Source organism: Cyprinodon tularosa, unplaced genomic scaffold (genome assembly GCF_016077235.1).
Source record: "Cyprinodon tularosa strain WSP-4 unplaced genomic scaffold, ASM1607723v1 ctg147, whole genome shotgun sequence".
Taxonomy (NCBI): domain Eukaryota; kingdom Metazoa; phylum Chordata; class Actinopteri; order Cyprinodontiformes; family Cyprinodontidae; genus Cyprinodon; species Cyprinodon tularosa.
The window spans coordinates 715811-735448 of NW_024038298.1; the positions used below are offsets into that span (position 1 = coordinate 715811).

The window sequence follows — 19638 nt, forward strand, 5'->3', positions numbered from 1 at the left end:
AAGCGTGGGGTGCAATTTCTCCAGATTACCTCAACAAAGAAACAGCTAGAATACCAAAGATCTGCAATGCTGTATTTGCTGCAAATGGAGGATTCTTTGACGAAAGCAAAGTTGGATGTAAAAAAAACAAATCTTATTTAAAATACAAATCATTATTTCTAACCTTGTCAATGTCTTGACTCTATTTTCTAATCATTTCACAATGTATGGTGGTGAATAAGTGTGACTTTTCAGGAAAACACAAAATTGTTTTGGTGACCCCAAACTTTTGAACGGTAGTGTATATGCCCAAACCTGGTAAAAAAAAAAATAGAAAGTTCAGCATATACCAGCTTTTTTGGAAGATTCTGGGATGTCAGGCATACGCTGTCTAAATCAGCAAGGGGTGACAGGGCCCTCAGGAAGCTTAGGTCAAATAGTGTTTGCCGCAAGATGCAGCATATCTTCTAAAAGTCTGTTGTGGAGAGTTATTGTGATATCATCTGCTGCGGTAACAGCAAATTACTTAAAAGGAGCTTAACATGCTAAAAACGAAGGTTTACCCTGTTCTGGGAACTCCTCTAGAACCTCTGGATATTATTTTACAAAGAGGAATTCTTCATAAAATTAACACTGACAATGTGTATCCTCTTCAGGATGTCATGATGGGATTTAGGTTACTAACCCACATGCAGAACACTCACGGAGCCAGAGGAAAAGTTTAACTGTTTATTAAAGAAAGAACACAAAGTTATATGACTGATGCTGGAAACAGATCCGGGACTGGTCACACAGGGTTCTCTGCAGAGAGGGACAGTTGGATTAGCCAGCAAGCTAATGATCCTTTATCTGAGATGAAGTGCAGATCTGTACCTGTTCTGTGGTTCAGGCTGAGCGGCACAGGGAGGGAACCAGAAGGGTCCGGAGACTGATGGCGGCAGAGGGCTAGGCAGCAGCAGGGCTTGACTTCAGATTAGATGGTGTTCAGATCTTGAGTTTCTCCAATCTCTCTTCTTGAGAGCCGGCAGGCAGGTTCAGACAGTTTGATCTTCAGGTGTGCTTCAGAGAGCAAGCAGGCAGGTTCAGACAGTTTAATCTTCAGATGTGTTTCTGAAAGCAGGCAGGCAGGATTCTGTTGAGAAGCTCTTCCTGAGCTCCAGGTTGTTTCAGTCAGGTTCTTCCTAGGAAGCAGAGAGGACAAAGACTGATTAGGTTCAGATTCAGGCTTTCAGAGGAGTCAGGCAATCAGACAGGTTGGTTGGCTCAGGTCTAGCTGTTACCATTACTGGCTAACACTGGAGTGTAGTCCTGCTGCTGCTTATATGCTGGTCTCCTGATGAGCAGATGAGAAACAGCTGGTGAAGTCAGTTCCAGCTTCAGGAGATCCAGAATGCCCTCTGGAGGAGAAAGGCAGACAGAACCCAGAAACTGACAGAAAAACAAATCCCCAGGAAGGGATCCTTGGCGCCCTCTGGTGGGCAAGCCTCCGGATCCCAACACAGGAGACTTGACAAACAACAGTGTCTTCAGGAATAGGCCTCTCTAGACATCGCTATAAGTGATCATTCCTGCCTACAGCAATCACCATCTACAACAATTGACTGAATAAACAAAGTTGGTTACTTTAGGATCAATAAAGTATTTTTGAATTAAATAGCTGTTTCTTTTATTTATAGTGAGAAAGTGTGTTGTCCTGTTGCTAAGGTAGTCTTTAAATTTGAATGCCAGTAAAATAATCTTTCAAGAGGAGAACTGCAAGGGCTACACTATCAAGTAGTTTTACAATATGATACAGTCTATTATGATACAATATGAATAGGATACACTTTATATCTACAGGGTATTATATAAGATGTCACTTGAAGATTTCTTGGTAGATTTTTATGTTTTATGTAATACTTAATAATAGGCTGATTTCACTAATCCAGGTTTATAAATTGTCAATAGAATAAACCTGTTTTTTAACCTGTTGGTCCTCCCCATCTCCATTTCAACCTCCCATATATTTAGGATAAAATGCTTCTTCAACATTTTATCATCTCTTCTAGAATACTGTCCAATTCCAGCCTGTATTTTAGCTGTAGAGAGAAAAAGAGAGTCATAAACATGCTAGATTAGGTCAGAGCTAGTGTTGCAATAATTCCATGACCTCTCTTTTGCTAGATTTGCCTTTCCCTTCTGTTTTTCTTTCTTTCTCCTTCCTTTCTCATACCACTCTTCGCTGTCCTTCCCCTCCTGCACTCTCTCCCTTTACTCTCTGCTTTGCGCAGATCAATCTGGCCTCTTATTTGCCTTTGCTCCCACTTTCAATCTTCCCCAATCTACAGCCCTCTATTTGGTTGCTCTATCTTTGCAATCTTTTGCCCACTTTATAAGGTCCTACTGTTGAAGCCTTACAGTGTATTTGGAAAGTCCTGAATTATGTAGTTTGCTTCTTTCCTTTTCTCAGTCACACCAATTTTTTAAAATCTTTTTTTATTTACATTTGATACACCACCGTCATGTGCGCCATCCAATGCAGATCATTGGCGCCATCCACATCTAGGGAAAACTAGTGTAATTGGATGAGTCATATAACGCAACTACAAATTGGTTAGCTATTCGTCAAATTTATGTTGATGCCAAAGGAAATCTGGGGTCGGGTCGCGGGGGCAGCAGCTTAAGAAGGGAGGCCCAGACTTCCCTCTCCCCAGCCATTTCTTCTACTGTACCCCCTCAGGAGGAATCCCAAGGCGTTCCCGAGAAACATAGTCTCTCCAGCGTGTCCTGGGTCTTCCCCGGAGCCTCCCCTCGGTGGGACGTGCCCGGAACACCTCACCAGGGAGGCGTCAAGGAGGCATCCTAAACAGATGCCCAAGCCACCTCAACTCGCTCCTCTCGGCGTGGAGGAGCAGCGGCTCTACTCAGAGTCCCTCCCGGATGACCGAGCTTCTCACCCTATGTCTAAGGGAGAGCCCAGCCACCCTACGAAGGAAACCCATTTCGGTCCCTTGTATCCGTGATCTCGTTCTTTCGGTCATGACCCAGAGTTCATGACCATAGATTAGGGTAGGAACATAGATCAACCGGTATATCAAGAGCTTCGCTTTTTGACTCAGCTCTCTCTTCACCACGATGGACCGGTATAGCGCCGGCTTCACGGCAGACGCTGCGCCAATCCGTCTGTGGATCTCCCACTCCCTTCTTCCGTCATTCGTGAACAAGATCCCGAGATACTTAAACACCTCCACTTGGTGCAGGACACCCCCCCTGACCCGGAGAAGGCACTCTACCCTTTTCCGGCTCAAGACCATGGCCTTGGATTTGGAGGCACTGATCCCCATCCTAGCCGCTTCACACTCGGCTGCGAACCGATCCAGCGAGAGCTGCAGATCCTTTGGGCAGCCAAGCCAATAATTGCCCCCACAACCCCCCTTACAGAGGCATAAACCAGTATCGGGTATTGCAGGCTAACAAAGAACACAAAACGACTCCCCATTCCTAAGGGGCTGAGCAGTTCTTCTGGTTCAATTTGCTGTTTTCTAAGCCAAAACAAGCTTTTGGGCTACTATATGAAACTTCAAACTCAACGATAATTCTGACATTTTGAATAGAAAAAACATCCTGGATGAGAAGCAAAACGTCTTTAAACTTGAAAACCAAGTCCAGTGGATTGTTTTTTATTTTACTTTTTTTGGAATGACTATGACCTGGATGAATAATAATTAATCCTTACCAGCTCCATATAAAAAAGAAAATAAATCGTAGGGAACAGCAGCTTATTTGGCATCTGAAGAGGGACACTTTTTTTTTAAACGTAAAAAAAAGCAGTGCGGAAATGAGGTGTACATCACACCACAAAAAAAAAATGCTACTTTTATTGCACTTCAGGCCTATTAACTTAATCTTGAACACTTTGCAAACACAAGCCCCTCGTCCCATCCACTCGACACTTTTGTCCTTGACTTGAAACCTCTCAACCCACTGGCTGCCAGGATCCAGGACATGAACCAGCGCATTAACTCAAAACCAAACAGACAAACGGAAAACAAATAATGAACTGGCCTGATCGCCCGGGCTGAACTAAATATAAAGCAACAGACGCAGTGGATGAGATGAGTGATAATTAGAAAACAGGGCAGAGTTAGGCAGGTGAGTGAAATGAACTGACCAGCTATCAGTAGTACTAGCTACATAGTCGACCCCCTTCATTGCTTTAATCAGCTCAGCCTTCATTACGTTAAACCCATCTTCGATCTTGGATGTGGGCATCATCCCTGACAACAACTTGGCATTAGGGACAAGGTCCTTGATGAATTCCCGGAATGGCTCCTGCTCGACTACTGAAAAGGGCTGCAGCCCATGTACAACATATTTGCAGATGGCCTTCTCAATACTCCTCTGAGGAGTCATGGCCAGGGTGTCAGTCAATGTGGCCTGCTTACTGGTGGGGGTGGGTGGTCCACTGGCCCTTTTTTCGCTTTACTGTGGTAAATTCAATTTATTACTGAAAATGGTGCAGATGCTTTCTCTGAAACAGACAACAAAAAATAGTCAAAAATGGACACAAATTGACCCACCCACACATCAGTTAAAAACACTAGTTTCCTTGGTGTAGCTGTTATAGCAGTTCGACTGCAAGGTTAGCTAACTTGGGTTTGTTAAGACAGCAGAAGCACACACAAAGTTTGTTCCAGTTTTAAAGAGCAGCACATGTAAATGGTTTTTCATCTTGTACTTGCAAGATGACAAAATGTGGAATCCCAGAAACTTGAAACTGAAGACACATTCAGCAGCCATTCCATTGATGTAGATGGTGTCATGCGTGCCTCCTGAATCTTTTCTGAAGTCCACGATGAGCTCCTTCATTTTGGTGGTGTTGAGGACCTGGTTATTTTCAGTGCCCCATGTGGCCAGGTGCTTGATCTCCTTTCTATAGGCAGTCTCATCGTTGTTGCTGATAAGACCAATCACTCTAGTGTTGTCCGAAAACTTGATGATAGAATTAGATTTGTACACAGATTTGCAGTCGTTGGTGAAGAGGGAGTAGAGAAATGTGCTTAGCACACAGCCCTGTGGTACACAAGTGTTGAGTGTAATGGATGTGGAGCAGTGAGAGCGTGATCGGACATTCTGGAGTCTGTTGGTCAAAAAGTCCAAAATCCAGTTGCACATGGAAGTGTTGATGTCCAGGTCTCCAAGTATAGCTATTATAGTATAGCTGGAATTAAATGCTCAGCTAAAGTCAACAAACAGCATGCATGCATATGTGTTCTTATTGTCCAGATGTGCGAGCACAGGGTGCCATGGAAACTGCATCCTCTGTTCTCCTATTGCTACGGTAGGCAAACTGGTGAGAGTCCAGTGTGGATGGTAACTTACGTATTTACTTACTTTTAAAAGTATTTGCTCTAACACAGCAAGGCTGAAAGCGGGACTTATTTTACTGGCACCTCAGAAGCTGTTTAGCAGTTTTAGATGTGATGGTAAGAGGCTAGACTACCTTAGACCCAAGGTTATTTCAACAAATGCTTGGGGTTGTGAGAAACTACCTATTTTATTTGGGAGAATCTCTCCTTGTGCTTTTTAAGTTGTAAGGGAAAACCTGTCTGACCAGAACAGACAGGAATATTGGCAAGACTGTGTCTGTTATCCCTACAAACGTAAAATAAAATACTGGCCTAAATGAGGAACACCGTTCTAAATTTCTTGATAATATAAGACTTAGTTTGTTTTTTTTTCAGATAAAAGTAGCTTTTCAATGATACATAATACAACTCGTTTAAAAACAAACAGCATGGCTGTTGGGCGTGTTTGCGGCTAAATATTCTGTAATCTCTTGCGATAATTTAATTAGCCAGGAAAGAATGTGATTAATCAAATCAATTAGATTGCACGAGCCAACATAAATCATGTAGGCCCAGTCTCATTATCAACCTCAGGGTGGACATTTGAAGAGTGTGTGTCTGCATGCAAAAATGTGCTTGTCTCTGTTGCAATGTGTCCAAGTGTGACAGTTAGAAAATGTGGCTTTACCCTTCAGCAGCAACCATTTTATTCTCTGTGTTTGTGAGCATGCATGTGCAGCTAGTGTACACTAGAGAGTAGTTGGAGAAGAGAAAGAGAGGGATAAGCATTTGCAGGCTGCAATTATGGGTAATTTTTCCAACAGCAGCAAAATTAAAGCCCCTCAAAACAAAACAAAGAGGGCAAATTTACTCCCTGGACTAGTCTGTCACCAATGCTCTTGAAGAGGAAGGGAGCAGGGAGCAGGAGCCAACGTGTGTCATGTATATACTGATGTATGACCATCATCATGTTGTGGAGCTAGTTTGGATCATGCACAAAGCCCCCTCATGTGTTCCCTGTAGACAGAGAAGAAAAAGACTTGGTTTGGTTGCTATGCTACCACTAATCTGGCCAGTAGCACACAAATGTTCAGGTCTGTATCTCCTTGTTATTATTCATATCTGTAGCATGTTTCCAAACACCTCAGCAACATACCGTCCAGGTGAATGTTTCTTTCATATTGATATACGTTAGATACACATTCTGCACTAGTTTTAAACATTCACAGATGTTATAGAATCCAATAAAAGAAGATTATGCTACTTTGAGGAATTTTTAGTACAAAATAAGGAATTTATATTTACATTTATTACAATATTCTAGCATCACCTGTTACAATTAACCAAATGGTCACTTTATTAGGAATATCTGTGAAACTGCTTGTTTACATAAATCTGAACTTAGTCAATTATATTGCAGCAAATAAATTGATTGAGGGCTATATATGTTTTATAATCAAGCATCAAAACAAGGTGAATTTAAGTAACTGAATTTGGATTTGGAAAATGCTGTTCGGGCATCTTGAGCTGCAGCGTTCAGATGATTGGTCAAAATTTTTTTAGGTGCTTCAGCTGGTGGTTGAAGCGGCAATGTGAAGGGCGTGTTTTCTTGGCACAGTTTTGTGGTGTAGGAAAAAGGGGAGTGGTGTAAGTAAACAAATTTCTTAAAATATTATCATTAATTATGAATCTTACATCTAGCGAGTAACATAAAACAAAAGATAATTTTCTGTTTTGTCCTTCTTATTGTAAAGTTTTCGGTTGCAGGAATTAAACAACAGATTTTTATATATCGGGAAATAAAGTATTTAATGATCTGGAGTAAATGCATTGACTTTGTAAAACAAACTTAATTTTAATTTCCAACCTTGAAGGGGCTCTCCTTGGTCATGTTAAGGAAGAAACACTTTATAGCTTCTACCTAACAAATCCAAAAAGTGATTTCCTGAAATTCTACTTTGAGCAAAGGGCAAGAAAAGGCAAATTGTTCATAGAAAATGTGAGTGACTTCAATAGGACTCTAAAATTCTGGTGCAAAAAAAAAAAATACACTCAGGAAACGTGGTAAAAACTTGACCTCAAATGGTGCAATGCAAGAGCCAGAAACCTTTCAGGAAACAAAACACAAAAAATGCCAAGAGATTGTTAACAGAGAGAAATTTAACCTCATTTTGCAGCAAGAACGACCCAGTTTAGTGCTTAATCTTCCTGAGAATGTTAGAGGCAGACATTAGACTAGAATTATAGAAAGGAGGTCATCCATCTTAAACACCTGAAAAGTTCACCTCACAAGACATGCAAAAGTTTTCTCAGTTACAATTTTGATTGCTGCTATAACAGTAAATAAAAAGTTGTCTCTTATGACAGTTAGAAAAATATTAAAGATTTTTGAGTATTTGTAAAATAATTAGCAATTAAAAGAATTGTATTCTTCTGTTTTGAAACACACCATCCAATAATACAATGTACAATAGTAACGGTCAGTTTTTTTCTACATAAACATAAAAAGATATAGCATATATTTTATATTTTGCTTTGACATTCTAGGAATTTTTTTCTATTACTCTATATTTAATATTCAGGAAGGCTACTCTTCATAAAAAATCTAAAGTACAGTAATCTATGTAAGAGAACCCATGCCCGGCGTACAATGTGTGATTTTTGGGGGGATTTTCCAGTCGTGCAAGAATTTTCCGATTGGGCCGACTTTCAGCCTGATCGTGCGTCATGTAGTGTACAGGGGGTTACGAGCGGCAATCAGCCTCTCACGACCAACTCCCGACCAGGAATCGTGTGTCGTTGTGGGCAAATCGCTCAGGGTGCATGTGCAAACCAGGATTCTTCTTTTTATTCTTCCTCTCAGATGTAAACACAGCAGCGTGGCAGGGATGTAATGAGTGAAATGCTGTCCTGTCTGTAAAATTGACAGACTGTAGTAGCCATGTTTGCTCAGCCATGTATTTTTTTTAAATACGTCGTCACCTTTTCTTTTTAGGACTTTCAGCACAAAATTGCACAAACTGACAAGGCAGCACGGTTCACTCTAGTGAGCTTCATATTCCCCTTCTATTTGTTTGGCTTCAGGATAGCGAGGTACTGAGTAGCTCCATCTCACTGCTGAGTCCAACATGGTTTTTGTTGGGATCCTCAGGCTTGCCCACCAGAGGGCGCAGAGGATCCTCTTCTGCTCTTTGTTGTTTTTTCTGTTTAGGACTGGAGTTACTGTTGGGATCTGGAAATTACCATCTGTCTCCAGCAGAGTGTGCCGTGGGTCTCCTAGGGCTGGAGTCTTCCAGCACACCTGAGACGCATCTACTCATCAGGAGACCTTCCCTTTATAAACACCTGCCAGACCTTGCTTCGGCGCCGCAGTGTTGATCTTAGTTTGGTTAGCAACCAGAGCCTCTGTTACTGAAAGAATCTTAGTTGTCTCTAGTGAGAGATCAGATTCTAACTCTCCTTTGTTTGTGCCTCACAGGAAACCTGTCGCTAGTCTGAAGCTCTGGGTGAGCTGCCTCACAGGAAACCTGTCTCTGGCCTGCAGCTCTGGGAGAGCTGCCTCACAGGAAACCTGTCTCTAGCCTGAAGCTCTGGGTGAGTTGCCTCACAGGAAACCTGTCTCTAGCCTGAAGCTCTGGGTGAGCTTAACCTGCCAATCAGCCCTGGTGAGCCAACCTGAAAATTCCTATGTGGAATTTACCTGAAGTTTCCTATGTGGAATGTACCTGAAGATTCCTATGTGGGATCAACCTGAAGAATCCTATGTGGATATACCCTGCTGTTCTCTGTGAAGAGCTGGAGGCTCAGATCATGGTCTGCTATGCTAGGTCTGAAGCTAGACGCTTTAGCGCCTCGTGAACTCTGCTAACCAACAGTCTCTGGTCCCAGTCAAGACTTCAGTGAACCAGCATGAACCAGTTCCAGATCCAGTTTATGACCTTGTGTTTTGTGCAAACTCAATAAACTCTGTTAAACTCTTACCCAGCCTCCGTTGTGTTCTGCATATGGGCTTGCATCCTTTGACCCATCATGACAGTTTTTAGTCGTACACTGTGAGCAGGTACAGTAGATCGCATGAACATAAATCGTGAGCTGTGAACTCACATTGTACGACTAAACCGCAGGGTTTAGTCGTACAATGTGAGCAGTAGCTGCGTGCAACGATAGAAAAAAATCACACAGGCTCTTTTAAGGACTTGCCATCTGGCTTTGAGGCTAGCAGCAGTTAAGTTTACCTACACCTCCGACCACTTCAGGGATTAGATATTTTACCCAATTACTACATACACTTGTCTTTTTAAAGCATTTTTTTCCCCATAAACCTCTTACATCTCATAGCTTTAAAAAAGTGCTAGACCTTGTCTTCAGATCATCTAATTTCCTTCTCTAAACTGATTTTATGTTAATTCATAGCCTTCATAAAAAATAAACAAAAAAATAATAAATTGGAGATCAGTTTTTCCATCAGTTCAAACAGAGGAACTTAAACATAAAACTTTTTTAACCATAAGTCACATAGCTAGAATAAACCTCTGACCTTCTTCTTTTCCCATCAATAAAAACAGACAACATTAGGTTGGTTGAATATTTACTGTGACGCTGTCATTAAACTCAACCCTTCACCCTGTGGGGGCTCACATTGTGATTTACCTCTTTTGGAAACTACAGTAGGAGGACAATATCTCTATACACTGATAAATCTCCCTTCCTGCTTTTTCTGTTGTCATCTTGTCTCTTTTGCTCTTGTCAGGGGGAGCCCGCCTGATCTGTTCAATCACCCGAGAGCACCAAGGCAGGACCCCGTAAAGGTGATTCACTCCATTTCAGCCCTTCATACAACATTTCCTCTTCTGCCTTCTTCCCATCCCCTGTTTTTTTATAGCTACGCTCAGTCAGCTGTTGTTAACCTAACATTAACGCCTGAGTTTAAAACAAAGGCCTCTTTTCTCGGGGAAAACGTTTAAATTATTTTCTCTGAGAATGTATGAATGTGCAAATACTCCAATCTATCTTTCCTGGAAAACACTTTTGTTGAGCAACTGTCACCTAAACAAGTTTTTTTTTTTGGTTCTGCTTTCCTTAGACTTTCTGGCAACTTTTGTGACATTTTGACATTTTTGACAGTTTGAAACAGTTCAGACTGCTAACAGGCTCTCTGTGGCTGCTATTGGTGTCTTGTTTGCAGCTAGTGACTGACATCATGGAGGCAGGTGCCACTGTTTTTCACATTTTTGTACACTTTTGTTAGTGCTACGTGTACCATAAAGAGTTAAGTCTCCAAGAAACAGTACCTGATGTGTAGAATGTGAACCATAATAACTTCCCTTTTCACATGACCAAACTAAGCATTTGATTTGGAAAAAAAAAAAAAAAAAACACAAAAAATCCTTTGTCTGAAAAATGCAGTAAATAATAACCCTATGTTTCCTTTTGTTTCAGGCAGTGACCCGTTAAGGCTTGAAAGTGACTAATGTCTTATTGCATCATGTAGTGTCTCTTCATCTTCATTGAGTTTTGCTGGGAAATGGAGGAGAACTGGGCAATTATTTCTGATGTATCTAGTTGGACAAATTCTGCCATCCTGAGCAGAGTTTCAGAGTCTAGTTAAGGTCTGTGTCCTCATTATTGATAGGATCCATACTGCTGTCTCACTTCAAGCTTTTCCAAGATGTCCAGTTTAGTCTTGTGACTCTTGGTGCATGGCAAATTTCCACAATATTTTCAGTCAGACAAATTAGATCATTGTTGAAGTGATTATTAAACGAGATAATTGCCCAAATTTTGTCCTTAAATGTGCAATTTAATTAAATGGTTTATCCTATACTGGATAGATTATGATGTACGTATTCTGAAGCATAAATGGCATGAGCAGGGAATTGTTGACGAAACATTTGAGTGGATGCCATTGACCTGAACACGATTTATATTGAGCTTTTATAAGGTCCTAGAGACAGCTAAAGTAAGCATTGCCTAGGAACACCCCCATTTAATAGATACATGCTGGAAATATGAGTAATCTGTAGGCAGCAGTAATCTGTAGGCAGCATTATTTTTGTTATTTCAAAGCCTATCTGGTATGTTGCATCATGATCAGTTACAAGTAGGCCTGTCAATGAGTTATATTCAATCGCAAATATTGTTTTATGTTGATATTAATTTAAGCATTGGGGTGAATAATTATACTTTTTTATGTAGATGTATGTTTATATGATTGCAGCAATACCAAACATGATAGTAATCAAGAATATTCTGAAAATAAAATCTATATTATCTTTAGCAATCAAGTATCCAATAATTATTCGGGCACCTGCCAATCATTTATCATATTTTTTTGACTCACAAGATGCTGCTGATCAAGTCTTCTTTTTCCTGGCAGTGTCACTTTTAAGTAGGATTTCAGTAGATGTCGGTTGTTTGTTGACTGAAGAAGAAACCATCACTATCCCTGACAGTTTTAGAAACAGCTACTTCTTCTACTATTGACATCCATAGGACTATGTGGAAAATTCTGCCAACGCATATTATGCAGCATACAGCCTATTCAGGGCAATAGAGAGTTACAGGTGTAGGCTTGTTGGTTTTGGTTTTTAATGTTTAATCACCCATTAGCATAAAAAAAAATGGACATGCATGCGTATTCTTTCACACCTTGTACCCTGAAGGAAGACTGCTGTGAGATATCAAAAAACAAAAAACTCCCAAATCTAATAGGGTAAACAGTAAAACATAATCAAACCTATGATCTATTTCCCTTGAAGTGCAGCTTCCCACATAAATAAAACTAGACCAAGTCATGTAAACTGGATTCATCAAACATTAGATTTTTATCCTGACAAACTTTAGTAACAACCTTTTCCATTTCCTAATATTTAGATTTCTCAGGAAAATCCTTTTTAAACTGTGCCTTTATCACTGCATGATTAGACAAAAATAATGGAAGACCTTCTTTGATAGAGTCTTTGCCTCCCAAATATATTTTCCTTAGTTAAAGCAGGAATACACAAGAGGAGGTTAAAGCGGGAATACACAAGAGGAGGAGGGGTGGTCATGCTTATTTACAATTCATTAAACAATAAGATGTCGTTGTACAAATTTGACTCTTTAATATCCAGTTGTCTTGGTAAAGAGCACTACCCAACTAAAACTAATGCTTGCTAATGTTTATAAGCCATCAATAACAATGTGGTTAGAGGTTTTGGACAAAATAATTGAAGACTTAAAAATTTGTATGCAATATATTTATATTCAATGCCCACCCAGAGGGGATGAGGTGGGGTGGGTTTCTACTACTGCATTTTTCTACTGGGCACTTTTCGTGTTCAAATGTCTTTTATATCTGGTAGTAAGAGGTAGCTAGCCTAGTGCTAGTTTAGTACTTCTGTAGCCTCCGTGTCTGTATCACCCTGTGGCTTTACCTACTCCCTTGAAATCTCCCACCTCTCTCTCCTGCTTTCTGTGCAACCAGTTCAGTCATTCTACTGACTCCATTAGCAATAACTTTGTGTGTATTAAGGAGCTGAGGGTGTCATGGTATGGCTGTTGAACATTCAGGAGTTAGACCAGGCCTAGAAGTTAACAGTTTAGAGCCACAAGATCAGGGACATGTTTAAGTAGTTGTCTTCCAGCAATTCCTCAACAGCCAGTGACCAAGGGGGGGCTAGGTGATGGCATAGTCCCAGATCTTTAACCATTGGCAGTGTTGTTTATGACAGCCATCTTACATTTACTCTTAGTCTTAGTCTTCAGGACGAAAACTATTATTATTCTTAGTCACATTTTAGCCATTACGATATGTGATAGTTTTAGTCGGTTTTAGTCAACTTAAATATAAAAAGGTTTTAGTCTGCTTTTAGTCAGTTTTATGTTGCAAAAAATAGTTAACCTTTACAATTTCAGATAACAACAAGGTTCTTTACCAGACTGACAGCTCTTGCCTAGATAGTAGAATAGATATATCGATATAGAATGCTGCAGTGCAGGTTATTTGCTGTTGGGCAGAAAAATTTTGATCTATAGAATTCAAATAAACTTTTTTATGACTCTCACAAAAGTTGTGAAAATAGCAGATGAATTTCAACACATTATATTCGTTAATATAGCAGACAGACAAGCTAACAAAATGTACAATAAAGGAATGGTTTCAAACATAGAAGGTTTTCATCCCAAAGCAAATACTTCCAGTTCTACTAAGAATTGTGCATCAAAAAAAGCAAAGAACAAAAAAATTGTTCCTTCTACTTGACTTTATTTCTTCAATTTACCCCTCTGTTAATGCTGCTCAGGGGTGAAAGTAGATTTAAATTCACAGGGTTTTGATATAATTCCATGTTTAGCTTTCCAGTTTTCGTTATCGCCATGAAAAAAAGGAGCGTCAACAAATAATTTCACCATCATCATCTTTGACAAAAACAACACTGACCATTGGTGATCACAACCCCTCGGCATTTCTAACCAATTTTTCCCAAACAGTGACAAACCCATTGAGAAGCCGATCCTAGTAATCGGCAGCTACATTTTCAGAATGTGGCTTTAGTGACACCACTGCAGAGATGGAGGATCTGGAGTTCACAAGTCATCTCTATGTCATATATTTGTTGCTCAGCGATTGAAACAGGTGAGTCCAATCTACACAGGTTAATTCACTCTGCAGATCGGACTCACGTGGTTCAATGGCTAGTTAGGACAAACACATGATATAGAGATGACTTGTTGGCCCCAGATACCCCATCACTGCACCATGGACCATAGTTGAATGTTTACCAGAAGCCAAAATGGGTGACATCAAATCCTTTAATAATAGGAGCCTTGCTCTTTGGTTCATTACAGAGCTCCACGCCCTTGGAATAAACCTAAAGGGAATGGTGACCTACATACATACAGGAATCCTACCTAATCTGGCCCTGAAAAAAAATAACAACAGCAGGTTTGGACTTTATGTTTGAGAAGTTTATCATGAAGAGTTTGGTTTGACGTCAAATTACCTTTTAAATAATTTAGACCAAATGCAATATATCCAAACCACCTCAAAATTAAAATTGTTGGAAGTAAATAAAACATTTGAAAAAATATACTTTATTAAATTAATTATTAATCAGAAATCAGTAACCTTTTAGATAAATTCTCAATGTTCTGTGATTCTTGAAGAAAATGTTAAGGTGGGACAGCCAAGGTTCTTTAGCTTGGTCTTGTGAAACAATGGAGTAGCCAGCAGAAATGAGGGGACTCAATTAGAAATTACTCTTTCATCATACTTAAACTATCAAATGTAATGATCATATCAGGAAACACAAAAAGATTAACATTTTATTAGTGTTTAAACCATTAGTAAAATAAAGTTTGCTTTAGCTTTATAAACACCCCACCTTTGACCAAAGACCCCTAGAGATGGGTATCAGCCTCCTCTAACTCTGGTAGACAAGAGAAATTGGAACTAGTTGCTATTCTAGAATTACAGGCCTGTTTCAAATGTTCTAATAATTAGTGAGGTTCTTTTAAATAATACTTGTTTCAACAGTTCATAGCTATGTTAGTAGATGCGTTGACGTCTTCATAGTTTCCAGCTCACCACTGTCCTGATGCTGCCCTTCTTAAGGTAAACATTTATTCCCCCAAATTCCATCTTGTTTAATATTCACATGCCCCCATCGAGAAGTAGGAGGCCTATAGGATTTGGTCTGATAATGGCTTAAACAGGTTTACACCAGAGAGTGGTATTGTTGGCAAGGAGAATCCAGCTTTTTTTTTTTTTTTTACACACCTAACAACAGAAGTTAAGTGAAAAAGAGCAGGAGCAATTATTCCAACATTCATTTGTGTTTTACTCTATTAGGGCTGTCACTTGTTTCCAAAAAAAAAAAGCAGCCATTTTTAAAACCGGAAAAAAATGTTGACAGTAAACCTATTGCATCTAGATTCTCCACTGCTTTTACAGAATTGGCTTACAAAGCTAACTGAAAAGTGCCAAAGTTTTTAGTCTATTTTGTAAATATTGCATTCACATTTTGTTCCGTCCTGTTTATAACACTGTCTTAAGACCTACCCTAAAATAAATTCAGTTATACTAAAAGATTGTATATTGGCCTGAATTTTTTTTCCAAAACATTTTATGTAATGAATATTTCTGAAATAGCAGTACTGGCACATCTTTTTGCATAACATTGTAGACTGTTGATCATCTCGTTTATTAAAAACAACTAAGTTATACTGACTTTAACATAAAGATGTTACTGAATGTCCTGTCCTAAAATAATGTTATAACTATATAACTTTTGGGAAGATACACTATATTGCCAAAAGTATTTGCTCACCTGCCTTGACTCACATATGAGCTTAAGTGACATCCCGTTCCTAATCCATAGGGTTCAATATGACGTCGGTCCACCCTTTGCAGCTAGAACAGCTTCAACTCTTCTGGGAAGGCTGTCCACAAGGTTTAGGAGTGTGTTTATGGGAATTTTTGACCATTCTTCCAGAAGCGCATTTGTGAGGTCGCACACTGATGTTGGACGAGAAGGCCTGGCTCTCAGTCTCCGCTCTAATTCATCCCAAAGGTGTTCTATCGGGTTGAGGTCAGGACTCTGTGCAGGCCAGTCAAGTTCATCCACACCAGACTCTGTCATCCATGTCTTTATGGACCTTGCTTTGTGCACTGGTGCACAGTCATGTTGGAAGAGGAAGGGGCCAGCTCCAAACTGTTCCCACAAAGTTGGGAGCATGGAATTGTCCAAAATGTCTTGGTATGCTGAAGCATTCAGAGTTCCTTTCACTGGAACTAAGGGGCCAAGCCCAGCTCCTGAAAAACAACCCCACACCATAATCCCCCCTCCACCAAACTTTACACTTGGCACAATGCAGTCAGACAAGTACCGTTCTCCTGGCAACCGCCAAACCCAGACCCGTCCATCAGATTGCCAGATGGAGAAGCGCGATTCGTCACTCCAGAGAACGCATCTCCACTGCTCTAGAGTCCAGTGGCGGCGTGCTTTACACCACCGCATCCGACGCTTTGCATTGCACTTGGTGATGTATGGCTTGGATGCAGCTGCTCGACCATGGAAACCCATTCCATGAAGCTCTCTGCGCACTGTTCTTGAGCTAATCTGAAGGCCATATGAAGTTTGGAGGTCTGTAGTGATTGACTCTGCAGAAAGTTGGCGACCTCTTCGCACTATGCGCTTCAGCATCCGCTGACCCCGCTCCGTCAGTTTACGTGGCCTACCACTTCGTGGCTGAGTTGCTGTCGTTCCCAAACACTTCCATTTTCTTATAATACAGCTGACAGTTGACTGTGGAATATTTAGGAGCGAGGAAATTTCACGACTGGATTTGTTGCACAGGTGGCATCCTATCACAGTTCCACGCTGGAATTCACTGAGCTCCTGAGAGCGACCCATTCTTTCACAAATGTTTGTAAAAACAGTCTGCATGCCTAGGTGCTTGAATTTATACACCTGTGGCCATGGAAGTGATTGGAACACCTGATTCCAATAATTTGGATGGGTGAGCAAATACTTTTGGCAATATAGTGTATATTATGAAAACTAATAAGGACTCAGAGATTCCCTTTGGAACTGCCCCAGGTCTAACTGCTCCTCTACAATTGTGAGCAATTGGTACATTTCTATGTTCTTAATTTTTGTTTATGTTGTTGTATGACAAGTGAGGTTGTATATTACAGAATTCCATTGAATTCTGTAAAATAAAAAAAATATCTTTTCAAAGTTTTTTTGTGTGTGTGTGTGTGTCCCCGCTTTTGGTACATAATCTTTATTTAGAGATAGACTTCCTTACAATAATCTTTGTAAGGTCTTTATGAATTCTCTTTTACATCCTCCCTCCCCTGACCTTACAAGGTTACCATCCTGCTGTTCTCCTGCTTCACCCATCCCCCAACCCAGCAAACTGATACTGCTTAACTCACTGTGTGTCATATTTGTTGTGGATGAATGCAACCACCTATTTAATTAAATCCCAGGTGGACAGATACTTTTACATTTTCTCTATGGTGTACCATGTTGCGTTGGGCAGTCTTTACATCTTTTATCTGAGATTCTGACCTTTTCATAGTAATTCCTGTGGCTAAAAATCTCTTATTTTGTCCTAAATTGTGTTCTTCTTATATCATCCAATCCCATCAATAATGAATACATTTCTAATACATTTGAAATTCTTGAAATGTAGGATAGCACAATTCCAAAATGGCACTGCAAAAAACTTTCTTTACTTATGTTGCATCACCCTGAACACAGCATCCTTGGTGCTTCCTTTAGCAGGGAAAGATAAACCACAAAAAATAACGAAAAAACAACCAAAAACTTGTTCCATCAGCAAATCAAGCAATTAATTAAAAAAAAGCTCCCATTGCTTCAATATGGCACCAATATAGAATAGTTTTTACAAGGCAGTAGAAGAGTTGAACTTTTACCCCACGCCCCTTGTGTTTATCTGCAAACTGTGAAAATTCTTCAAGCCCTGCGCTTAAATCTTTTACAGCAATCCTATAAAAATACTTAGCTTCATTATTAAGTAAATGTCACTGGTGTACCACAAGCCTAAGCCACAAGGTCTTATTTCCCGTTTTTTCTTTTAATGTCGCCCATCACATACTGATATACGGATCAATGCACAAAGGATGCATCTGATTTGAGTAATTTCCTCCATATGCATACAGACTATAAATACTTTCTCTGTAATTGCTTCATTGCATCCTTAGGGAATAGATTTGTCCTTTGTGGCCATGTTTGTTCTAGTACCATTTTCTTTCCAAGTAAAAAAAAAAAAGGATTTGATACTGCTATTAAATTTTAGATTTAGTTTATGATATTTCATAACAATCCCAGAATTAATTGTTATTTCTGCTATGAATTTACTGGCTCTTTCACAGATAGTGTCTATATGCTGAGGTCGATTACACTTCTGAATAATCTAGTTATGTAACTAGTTATCTTCTTGCATTTAAACAGGTTTGTGGTGGGAGATTGTGGATTGCCATTGTGTACATTTTCTGTTTTGACAGTTTTGTACCTAACTTTTTCCAGTTACAAAATTCATCTCGAAAGACATCTCGCACCAACAGTGCATCAGTTCATACTGGTCAGGCAGATGTTTTGTACTTGTGTGAGGCGCCAAGCCAAAAAAATTCAGAGAAGCACAGGGAAGTTTTTGAGAAAAAATGGGAACACAATTATTTACCAAAAAAGAATTCAAACTTCTAACAAAACTGGGCCCATAAAGAAAAACAAAGGAAAAAATCAACATAACCTAAACCTGACACAGGAAAACCTGACACCGTTGGTATCCCTCATTTACTGAAACCACTGGAGGGTCTTATGATCAGTTTGCAGGGTAAACTCTCTACCCAGGAGTTAATACTTTAAAGAGTCAAGGGCCCACTTAATTGCTAGGGTCTCTTTCTCCACTGTACTGTAGACTAGCGAGTTTCCCTTGGAAAGACTTTACTGCTGATGAATGCCATCGAATGTTGTTCTTCTGCCAGACCCTGCAGAAGGACTGGTCCTGTGCCCCCTCTCTGAGGCATCAGTTTGTAGAATAAAAAGCTTTTCAAAGTCCGGGCAATGAAGAACTGGGCTCTTACCCAAAGACTGCTCAATGTCCTTAAAAGCTGCCTCAGCTCCTTCCTTCCACTGGACCACCACAGGACATTTTGACCCAATCATATCAGTGAGTGGAGCAGCTCTGGCAGAGAAGACGGGGATAAAACGTTGATAGAATCTAGCCATCCCTAAGAAGGATCTCAGCTGTTTCCTGGTCCAGGGCAGAGGGCAGGACTCGATGGCATGCGCCTGTTGCTTAATGACTCCATTCCCAATAATAAACCCTAGATATTCAGTCTCAGACTGTGCCAGAACACATTTCACAGGGTTTATGGTCAGGCCTGCAGATCGGAGACGCCCCAGCACTTCCTCCAAATGCTTGAGATTCTCCTCCCAGGAACCACTGTAGATCACAATATCATCCAGGTAAACTAAGCTGTCACATCCATTTAGCACCTGATCCACAAGCCTTTGGAAAGTTGCTGGAGCACCCTGCAGTCCAAACAGAAGAACGGTAATCTGGAACAGGGGCCCGAAAGACCATCAACTCCCTGGATGATTATGATAGGGGAACCTGCCAGCAACTGTTACACAGGTTGATGGTGGTCAGGTATTTTTCTTTTTCCAGATGCTCAATGATGTCATTAACACTGCAAAAAATGTAAATCTAAATGAGTCATTTTTTCTTAAAATAAGTGCATTTTATCCCGATTTGAGGAGGAAAATGAGACACTTTGCCAATGAAACAAGACAATTTACATTTGAAATAAGAAAAATCA

The 19638-nt window shown here is 40.2% G+C and overlaps 1 long non-coding RNA gene across 1 annotated transcript in view; it reads left to right on the forward strand.

The window, feature by feature from the left end:
• LOC119779409 overlaps positions 1–19638 on the forward strand; it is a 51162-nt gene that overhangs the window by 15318 nt on the left and 16206 nt on the right. The window contains exon 2 of the long non-coding RNA XR_005280223.1: positions 10057–10114. This is a non-coding gene — a long non-coding RNA (uncharacterized LOC119779409). The remainder of the gene's footprint in view (positions 1–10056; positions 10115–19638) is intronic.